Source organism: Calonectris borealis, chromosome 4, assembly GCF_964195595.1.
Source record: "Calonectris borealis chromosome 4, bCalBor7.hap1.2, whole genome shotgun sequence".
NCBI lineage: Eukaryota > Metazoa > Chordata > Aves > Procellariiformes > Procellariidae > Calonectris > Calonectris borealis.
This window is the reverse complement of record NC_134315.1, coordinates 85,904,451-85,913,755: the sequence shown is the minus strand read 5'-3', so window position 1 is coordinate 85,913,755 and position 9,305 is coordinate 85,904,451. Positions and strand designations below refer to the sequence as shown.

The 9,305-nt window shown below is 55.8% G+C and overlaps 1 long non-coding RNA gene across 1 annotated transcript; it reads right to left on the bottom strand.

The window, feature by feature from the left end:
* Nucleotides 1–6,290: 6,290 nt before the first annotated feature.
* On the bottom strand, nt 6,291–8,624 carry LOC142082541 (uncharacterized). Its single transcript, XR_012673727.1, has 4 exons — nt 7,838–8,624; nt 7,355–7,418; nt 6,797–6,970; nt 6,291–6,692 (listed from the first exon to the last, which is right to left on the bottom strand). It is a non-coding gene; the product is annotated as an uncharacterized LOC142082541 (long non-coding RNA).
* Between the last annotated feature and the right edge of the window lie 681 nt (nt 8,625–9,305).

The window sequence follows — 9,305 nt, the reverse complement described above, 5'->3', positions numbered from 1 at the left end:
CCGCTCGTTACAGCTGCTGGTAATTTTGCCTCTGGCTAAGGCATGCCCCAGACAGCAGACACCCCGTCTCGTTCCAGCTCCTGCTTGCTACGGTTCTGGCTAATTGAAGCTCCCGCTCTGCACCGTTGATTTCAGCTCCTTCTCCTTACAAGCTCCGGCTATTTACAACAGCCTGGGCTTTTGACAAGGTCGTAAACCAATCGCCGTCAAAACTCGGCTATTAGGATTAAATATCATAGTTGGACATTGTATAAGCATTAATGAGTTTGTACGACTAATTAGTTAATAACTATTCTAAGCAGTCGACAAGCAAGAGCTGGACTCGAAGAGGGCGTACGGGGTCTGAAAAGCAGAGACCACCTCTTCCCCCCAGAGACCACCGCAGACGTTGAGTTGGGCCTGGTGCGTGCCGGCCTCCCGCACTTCGGGGTCCAGCAGGACCAGACCCGACCCCTCCCCGGAGAGGGTCCACGCACCCTGCCCACCCCCTGCTTTCCCCCGCAGCCCCCAACGCCCTCCCATCCCCCCGCACAAACGGCCAAACCGGCTTCTGCTTTGGGCCCCCAAACCAGCTCACTTAGCGCCCATTTCTGAGCCCAAAACCCCAGCTGCTGCGCCTCTTCTCAAGTCCCAAAGGTGCCCCCGGGGAGGGCAAGCGCTTGCGTGATGCTTCGGGCAGAAACGGGGCTGAAAGGTCCGATCCCGGTGCCGGGGGAGCAGAGGCGAGCTGGCTGGGACCAGCTTTTGCTCCTGGAACAGCCCTGGGCTGGACCTGTCCCTCCCCTTCAAACGCTCCAGCAGTTTCGGGGGCAGAAGGGCGTTTCTAAGCCCTCTCTCCAGCAGCTCCTCCCTCGACTCGGCCCGCGAAGCCCCCAGTCTGCCTGCAGGGAGGGCTGGGCGGTCCCCGGCCCCACGGGGCGACAGTGGGGACTCGCAGGGAGGATCTGTTTGCACAAAGCGCCCCCCCCCCCCCCGCCCCGGCCCACTGCGCGGCCTCCCTAGGGCACGCAGCCCCCCCCCAACTCCCCACTCCCCAGATGCTCACAGGCCCTCCCCCGCCTGGAGCCCCCCCAGCCCCCGTCCCCGGAGCCTGCAGAACCGCCCCCCCCCCCCCCGCCACAGCCCGGCTCCCCGGGCCCGCGGCTCCTCACACTCACGCTGCGCCGCCGCCTCGGTGCAAAGCCCGCCGCGCGCCCCGTTGAAATACCGTCCGCAACCAATCAGCGCGCGGCTCCACGGGACCGCCCGCGCGAGGCACGCCGGGAGTTGTAGTCGGCGCCCCGGGACCGCGCATGCGCACGGCGCCCCGTTGAAATGCCGTCCGCAACCAATGAGCGCGCGGCTCCACCGGACCGCCCGCGCGAGGCACGCCGGGAGTTGTAGTCGGAGCTCGGGGACCGCGCATGCGCACGGCGCCCGGGGACCGCGCATGCGCACGGCGCCCGGGGACCGCGCATGCGCACGGCGCCCGGGGACCGCGCATGCGCACGGCGCCCGGGGACCGCGCATGCGCACGGCGCCCGGGGACCGCGCATGCGCACGGCGCCCGGGGACCGCGCATGCGCACGGCGCCCGGGGACCGCGCATGCGCACGGCGCCCGGGGACCGCGCATGCGCACGGCGCCCGGGGACCGCGCATGCGCACGGCGCCCGGGGACCGCGCATGCGCACGGCGCCCGGGGACCGCGCATGCGCACGGCGCCCGGGGACCGCGCATGCGCAGGGCTCGCAGCCCCTCCCCAGCGTTTGCAAGCACTTCTCAGCCCCAGGACCCCCGGAGCTCACAGCACCCGACCACACCATTTTCCAGCCCCCTGGGAGCCCCACTCTCAAGTCCCGCCAGGACCCACAGCCCCACTCCCCAGCTCTTGGGGGACCTTGATCTCGATGGTCCGGGAGTCCTCCAGGGGTACTCTCTAGGCCGGACTTTGCTCTCTATGGTCCGGCAGTCCTCCAGGGGTTCTCTCTGGTCCAGCTCCCGTCTCTATGGTCCGGCAGTCCTCCAGGGGTACTCTCTAGGCCGGACTTTGCTCTCTATGGTCCGGCAGTCCTCCAGGGGTACTCTCTAGGCCGGACTTTGCTCTCTATGGTCCGGCAGTCCTCCAGGGGTACTCTCTAGGCCGGACTTTGCTCTCCATGGTCCGGCAGTCCTCCAGGGGTACTCTCTGGTCCAGCTCCCGTCTCTATGGTCCGGCAGTCCTCCAGGGGTACTCTCTAGGCCAGCCTTTGCTCTCTATGGTCCGGCAGTCCTCCAGGGGTACTCTCTAGGCCGGACTTTGCTCTCTATGGTCCAGGGGTACTCTCTAGGCCGGACTTTGCTCTCTATGGTCCGGCAGTCCTCCAGGGGTACTCTCTAGGCCGGACTTGGCTCTCTGTGGTCCGGAAGTTCCCCACGTGCACTCTCCGCTCCGGACGACCGTCTCGATGGTCCAGAAGTCCTCCAGCTGTACTCTCTAGGCCGGACATTTTCCTCTATGGTGCGGCAGTCCCCCGGGTACATTCTATGCATCTAACCTCCGTCTCTATGGTCCGGAAGTCCTCCAGGCATACTCTCTGGTCTGGGAGTCCGCCATCTCTATGGTCCGGGAGTCCTCCAGCTATACTCTCTGGTCTGGACTGGTCTGGTCTCTATGGTCCGGAAGTCCTCCAGCCCCTCTCCCCGACCCCCTAGGGCTCGCAGCCCCCCCCGGCCCCACTCCCCGGCCCCCCCGGGATGCACAGCCCCACTCCTCGGCCCCCTCGGGGGTCCGCAGCCCCCCCAGTCCCCCTCCCCAGATGCTCACAGGGGGAAAGGAACGGCTCGGCCTCAAGCTCTGCGGGCTGCCTGTGGCCCCTGCAGAGCCCACGATCCTCGGCAGCCCACACGCGGGGCGAAGCTCACAGCCCGAGAAGGAGTCACGGGGGGCCACCGCTCCTGCCACAACCCTCCTTCCCAGCCTGCTGCTGGAGCACAAGGCACTTGAAAGCAGCAGGAAAGAACAAGGAGGGCCTCGCAAGATGGCAGGAATAACGCGGGGAGCCTAAAGCGTTTAGCCAGGCAGGGCTTGCCACTCACCTTGTGCCGGGGTTGAATCCCAGCCGGCAACTCAGCACCACACAACCGCTCCCTCGCTGCCCCCTCAGCGGGAGGGGGGAGAGAATTGGAAGGGCAAAAGTGAAAACACTCCACTCGTGAGGGAAAGGGGGGAAAAAAAAAAACCCCAAACAACAGAGAGAAAAACCCCAGACAGACAAGCGGTACAAACGAAAGCAAGGGCTCGCCGCCAACCGCCCGATGCCCGCCCAGCCAGCCGCAGCCCAGCAGCGGCCCCCCCGCCGACCTCCCCCCCGAGTTTTATTTCCTGACGTCATAGGGCCTGGAACACCCCCTGGGTCCGCCGGGGTCAGCTCTCCCAGCGGTGCCCCCTCCCAGGCCCTCGCGCACCCCCAGCCCGCTCGCCGGCAGGGCGGGGCGAGGAGCAGCACAGCCCCCGGCGCCGTGCAAGCGCTGCGCAGCGGGAACTCACGCAGCCCCGCGTCACCGACGCCGTTCTCAGCACAAACCCAAAACGCAGGAGGAGGGAGAGCGGGGTGGGAGTGGGGGGCGGGGGAGCGGGAGGGGGGTGTCAGAGTTTGGGCGGGGGGCAACGGGCAGGTTGGCGGGGCAGGCAGCACCCCAGGGGTCCGGGCCCCTCAAATGGCTGGTGTTTCACCCCAAAGCTTCCCCAAATCGGGGTTTTTTTTGCTTTTTTATAATATCAAAGCTGGGGTTTTTTCCTTTTCCAAAATATTCCACTTGGAGGTTTTTCAACGCTTTTTCACAACAAAACTTGGTGATTTTTGCTTTTTCGTTTTGTGCATGAAAATGGGGGTTTTTTTGCTTTCCGGCTGCCCAAATCCTGGTGGATTTGGCTTTCCCGGGAGCTCCAAGTTGGGTATTTTTCCCCCCCAAATTGCGGGTTTTCTTTTTCCCCACCCCTTGCAGGCCCCGAATTAGGGGTTTTGTGGTGTTTTTAGGCCACGGCGGCAGGTCCCGCTCTGTGTGCACGGCCCTGCAGGGGAAAGTCCCTGTTGGGGGGACCGGCCCCCAATCAGGATGGGAAAAGACGGAAAAAGAGAACAGGGAAGAGGCAGCTTTTGAAAGCGCTTTCGGATCTTCAACAGAGAGGTGTTTCGGGGGGGTGAAGAGTTTTTAAATCCTTTCTAGAAACAGGGTTTCTTTGCATTTTAAAAACCTTATCTATCATAGACGTTTACGCTTAACGTATTTACACATACCTCTCTCTATATATATTTAGTGAATGTATTTATGTTTCACTTATACCCCCCTATTTCCCACTCATTATATATAATACCTGCTCAGACTAGATATCTGTCGACTTACGTATTTTGACACTTAAATGTCTTTATAGACTTCTCTATTTACACTTACGTATATTTACACTTATCTCTTTATAGACTTAGATTTCTATTTGCACTTATAGATCATCTCTTAGATTACATATAATGCCTATTTAGGCTCTCTATGTAACACGTAGTAAGTGTAGACAGCGGTATCTATTCAGAGTTTTTTCTATTTTCAATTCCTTCACACATAAAATATATCATCCCTTTTGCATTTGGAAGTGCTTTCTTTTTTAATTTATATAGACGGGAGTTCTTTTTGTATTTTAAAACCCTATATACGTCTTCCGAATTTTTTTATGCTCTAAAATCCTTTAGATAATAGGGCAGATATAGGTTCCTATTTTGAAATCCTTGTATACATATAAAGGAATATTATTTTTCAATGTATAGAACAAGGAGAGATTTTTCTCTATTTCGAGGCGTCACAGATAGATTTACAGTTTTTAAAAATTTTTGAACCCCCCCAGGAATTATCAGGCACTTTTGGGCTGTGACCCCCTTTTTTGGGGGGGGGGGGGGGGACCCCCCATGACCCCCCATTCCCCACTCACCTGCTCCTCCACGGCATCATCAGCCCGCCGGTGATGTTGGGGTGCCCCAAATGACATCATCGCCCCTCCAGGCCCCCAACCCCCCCCTTTTTATTCAGCCCCCAAAAAGGCACAACATGAGGGAAACGGCCCCAACCGGCAGCTCGTTACTTTAATAATGCCGTTGGCGTATGTACGCACGCACCCCCGCCAAAAAGGGGGGCTCTGCTAGAAAGATAAAGGAGGGGCGGCCCCCCCAAACGCTTGCAGCCCCCCCTCAGCCCCCGTCCCGCAGGCTGGCAGCCGGCCCCTTACCCTCAGCACGCCCAACGACCGGCAGGCAAACCCGGGCCGGGGGTCTCTCCTGAGCACCACGGGACGCTTACAGCGCGGCATCTGAAAAACAAAAATCCCAACGGATATATTTCAGCACGTTAAAAAAAACAGCACCGAAGGCAGCAGAGGAATTCGGTCAGGACAAGGGAGAGGGTAGCAGTCGAGCTAAAGGAGGGTGCCAGGCAAACGGGTCAGCTCGAAATACAACGCGGCCTTTAAAAGCTCGAGCGATCCGAACGCTTAAAATCCGCGTGAGGACTAATTGACGCGATTCTGAACGCGTCCTTCGCAGAGAAGTAAACGCTCTCGCTGGTGTCGGAAAACGCCTCGTCCCTTCCTTACAGCACCGCTGCCGGGAGATAACCCCGTGAGGCTGCAGGACAAGGGCGCGCCGTAATCGGCATCTACGCTCACGGATCCGCCGCCACAGCTCCAGCCCTGGCGCTGCTGCTGCTGCTGCTGCTGCAGCTGCTGCTGCGCATCTCGCTCGCTTGGCCGATAAAGCTGAAAGTGAAGCGTAAAACTTTGAAGAGTAAAATGAAAAAGAAAGAACAAACCTCAGCAATTCATTTTATGCTAAAAAGGCATGCGTACGCTTACAGACGTACAACGAGAAGGCTTATACTATAAAAATATTTGATTTTCCTTTTGCGTTAATTGAAATTGCGTAGCTGTGAATTCATACCGTTAAATTATCTACCTCCAAACTACACAGCTATCGTTTGACCAGGGGTTTTGCGTGCGTCACATGACTAGGAGGGACGCCTGGCCAGCTGCGCCGAGACCGATGCTACCCAACTGCCGGGGAAACGCGCCACTGAAAGCGAGGCAGAAATAAAGGACTTCAGAGCGCTCTGCCAAAAGATCGGGAAAAAAACCCGATCAGTTGCCTCTCTTTTTAAACGTTTAGAGCAACTACCTAACTGCTTAAGCACACCTAATAAATTATACGCTACAGCTATTTGGCAGTTGCAGTTTAAACAACGCAAGTCAGTTTGGAAGTTATACAATTTTAACTTTCTTTTTAAAGTTTCGTTTACGATAGAAAAATCAGGGAGATAAGAGATCTCCCATACGGTTTTACATTTTTGGGGAGGGGTGGGGGGGGGGCAGGCGGTGGGGAATATCAAATCCCCGGTGCTGCAATACATCAGGCTACCAAAAAGGACCGGCAGGTTTGCTAACGCTGTTGGCCGTACCCGAGCGTGCGGAGGAACGCGTCTTTACGATCTCTCGACCGTTACACCCGAGAACCAAAGATCAGCCGTACGTCGACTATCGGAAGACGTGCCGCGCTTGGGTCTGTGCAAGGAAATCGACCTACCCCTTTTTTTTTTTTTTCCAGAGAGAGCGCGAAAAGTCTCCTTGCGGATGACTTCTACTGCCGAGCACGTCATCTCTGCAGATCCATTCTGAGGGGAAGTTCGTAAAAGGCGACTCCTTTGAACGAGAAAGATTTCCATTCTGGAAAATCTCTTTCCAACCAAAGTCAAAATTACGCGCTGCAGGTTAGGAAAAAGGACGCGATAGAAGCAGTAACTCACCAAAACCACATCAGGACTCTCTGTCGCTAGTTACGAGGCTGCTACCGCTTCTCGGGAAAGCCTGGAAAGCGCACCGAAGCGACACCGATTTGTCCCGTGTTGTCCACGCCTCTTCTTTGACCTTGATTGCTTTTAGCGCAGATGTTAGCATCTCAGTAAGGTGTTCGAGTGCTCCTGTAAGGCATTTTAAAAACTGACTGACTGAAAAAGCATACAGCTTTTATCGTGAAAACAAAGCCTGTTTCTCCCGAACATCCCAACTCTTACAAACGGTTCCTTTCCTCTTCTAGTCCAACATTATTTTCACAGCACCCTTTCCTAGCAAGCGCACAGAAACAGAAGACCGTGCTTGCAGGAAGAGAAAACAGACGGAGGGAAGCAAGCTTTGCAGAGGCGTACCACGCTCCAGAACAGACCTCCTTTATTTTTAGTATTTGCGTTAAAATATTTCACGTTAAAAAATCACATAGAAGGAGAGCTGCCACGTTCCTCGTGTTAACTGTAAAGTCCGTGCTACGAGCACCTTAGGAAAAACGCAGACACATGTCACAGGCCTACCTTGTACTTGCAGACCACTAGGGATCCTTTCCACCTGTCTCGTACTTTCACGGCAGTTGACGTTCTGCTGAGAGGAAAGGAAAAAAAAAAAACAAACAACGTTGAGCACAAAGCTTCCTCTTCTGTGAAGGCTACAACTGAGTGGAGGAGAAAGTATTTGGCATCGTCTTTGGTGCGGTTGTTGAGACAGGCCACTAGAGCTTCTGCATGTTTTAGACAACCGTGCCTTTTTTTTGGCTCATTGGCAGCTTTAGTTTCGCAAGAACTCACTTGCCTAGAAAGAGGAGTGACAGAGAAGGAAAAGAGAGGTCAGGCAGCAAGAGAGCTCTGCAGGCTGCCACCAGTCAACGTCGCACTCTTAAGGAAAAACAAACAACCAACCAAACAAAAAAAAAAAAAAAACAAACAAAAAAACCCCCAAAACACACAAACACAAAAAAAACCCACAAAACCCAACAACAAAACAAAACTTTGACGTTGTACCTTTCTTTCCTTTTGGAGCTCGTCCCTGTCTCAGCTGATCGTCTCGTCAGAGCACGAAGTGCAGATGATCCGTATCCCGATGACATCTGCACGCGATGAACACGTGTTCAGAAATAGTCCAGATCTGTAAGACTGGTGTCATTTTTGTGGTTCCAAGCATCCTAACTCCATTTTACTGACCAATGCGTTTGTGAGGAAACTAAGTAGCTTTTAAACGTAGCCTCTCCTTGGGGAGAAAAATGCGTTAGGGAGCGAAAAAAAGGATGATTCAGAGCTCCCAACCATGACGGAGCAGCGGGAAAACTAATGAAAGCGAAGACCAACAGCAGCAACGCGAAGCGGCATTTGGCTTTAATTCCGATCACGTACTTAAGCGGCTCGCCAAGTCTATGCCTCGATCCTATGAATGACTAGCCCTGTTTTGGAAGGACCAACTTTTTTCCTTCAAAGTCCTAGATTGAAGACTCCGCTGAACAGAATGTGGATGGAGCCACAGGACAACATGCCGTCAACACTCTAATGAAAAAAAAATCAAGTAAAAATCAAGTTGAAGTATCAGTTTCCATCGTGTCTCGTTCATTACGTTTCTAGTAGTACCTGGGTGCTCCAAAATTCACTCTCCTGACACCACGTAGTACTACAAATTACAATTACGCGTGTAAAAATAAAAGGCTATTTCCAACCTGCCCGTAAAATCAGTACGAACAAACAGAAGAGAAACACTTGACCCTAAAGAAGGTCACAGGCAGCTCTTAATTTATCGTAGGCGAAAGCTCATTCTTTTCCCTGAAAGGAAAACGCTCGTAACTACCCAGGGACCGATGCAGGAACGAGGCACGCGCGCTCTGTTCACGGCAACTGTTCATCAGCTTTTCTGCACCGGCACAAATTTGCCTTTTCCCTGGGTTTGACGCGGAGCACCTGCAGCGTCCTTGAACGCGCCAATGTTTCTCCCCGCTCCCCCGGCCCCACACGTGCCGTTACCTGAGCAGCAAGCGGCGTCAACCGCGCAGGATTTTCTTCGCGTGACGCAGAAGGTGACGCTGGGAAAAGAGGAGGCACAAAATGAACCTGTTTGTCACACCCAGCCAACGGTGAAAACCCAGGGAAGGATTCTGCCGTGCGGGGCCGGGCTGTGCACCCCCGGAGCTCCAGCCGGCCGGTTTCGCTCCCCTTTGCCGGGTACCGGGGAGACACCGCCGCCTCGTGCTGCCGCCTGCCCCCCGGGGAGAGCCGGGGGACCCCCACCTCACTTCAGCCCTCGGGAACGGGTCCGGGAGAGACCCTCCACGCAAAGAGAGCGGATCCACGCGTGGCGTGGATTTAATCCCCGAGGGAAGAGGCCGGACTCCCCGCTGGCAGAAGGACAACTCGCCTCCCTGCCGCTCGGAGCGCCTCGCCGGGGACAGCCCTGCCTGCGCCCGGCTGCTCTTCAGCCGTGCTGGGAGTGCAGTCTGGCCGACGGATG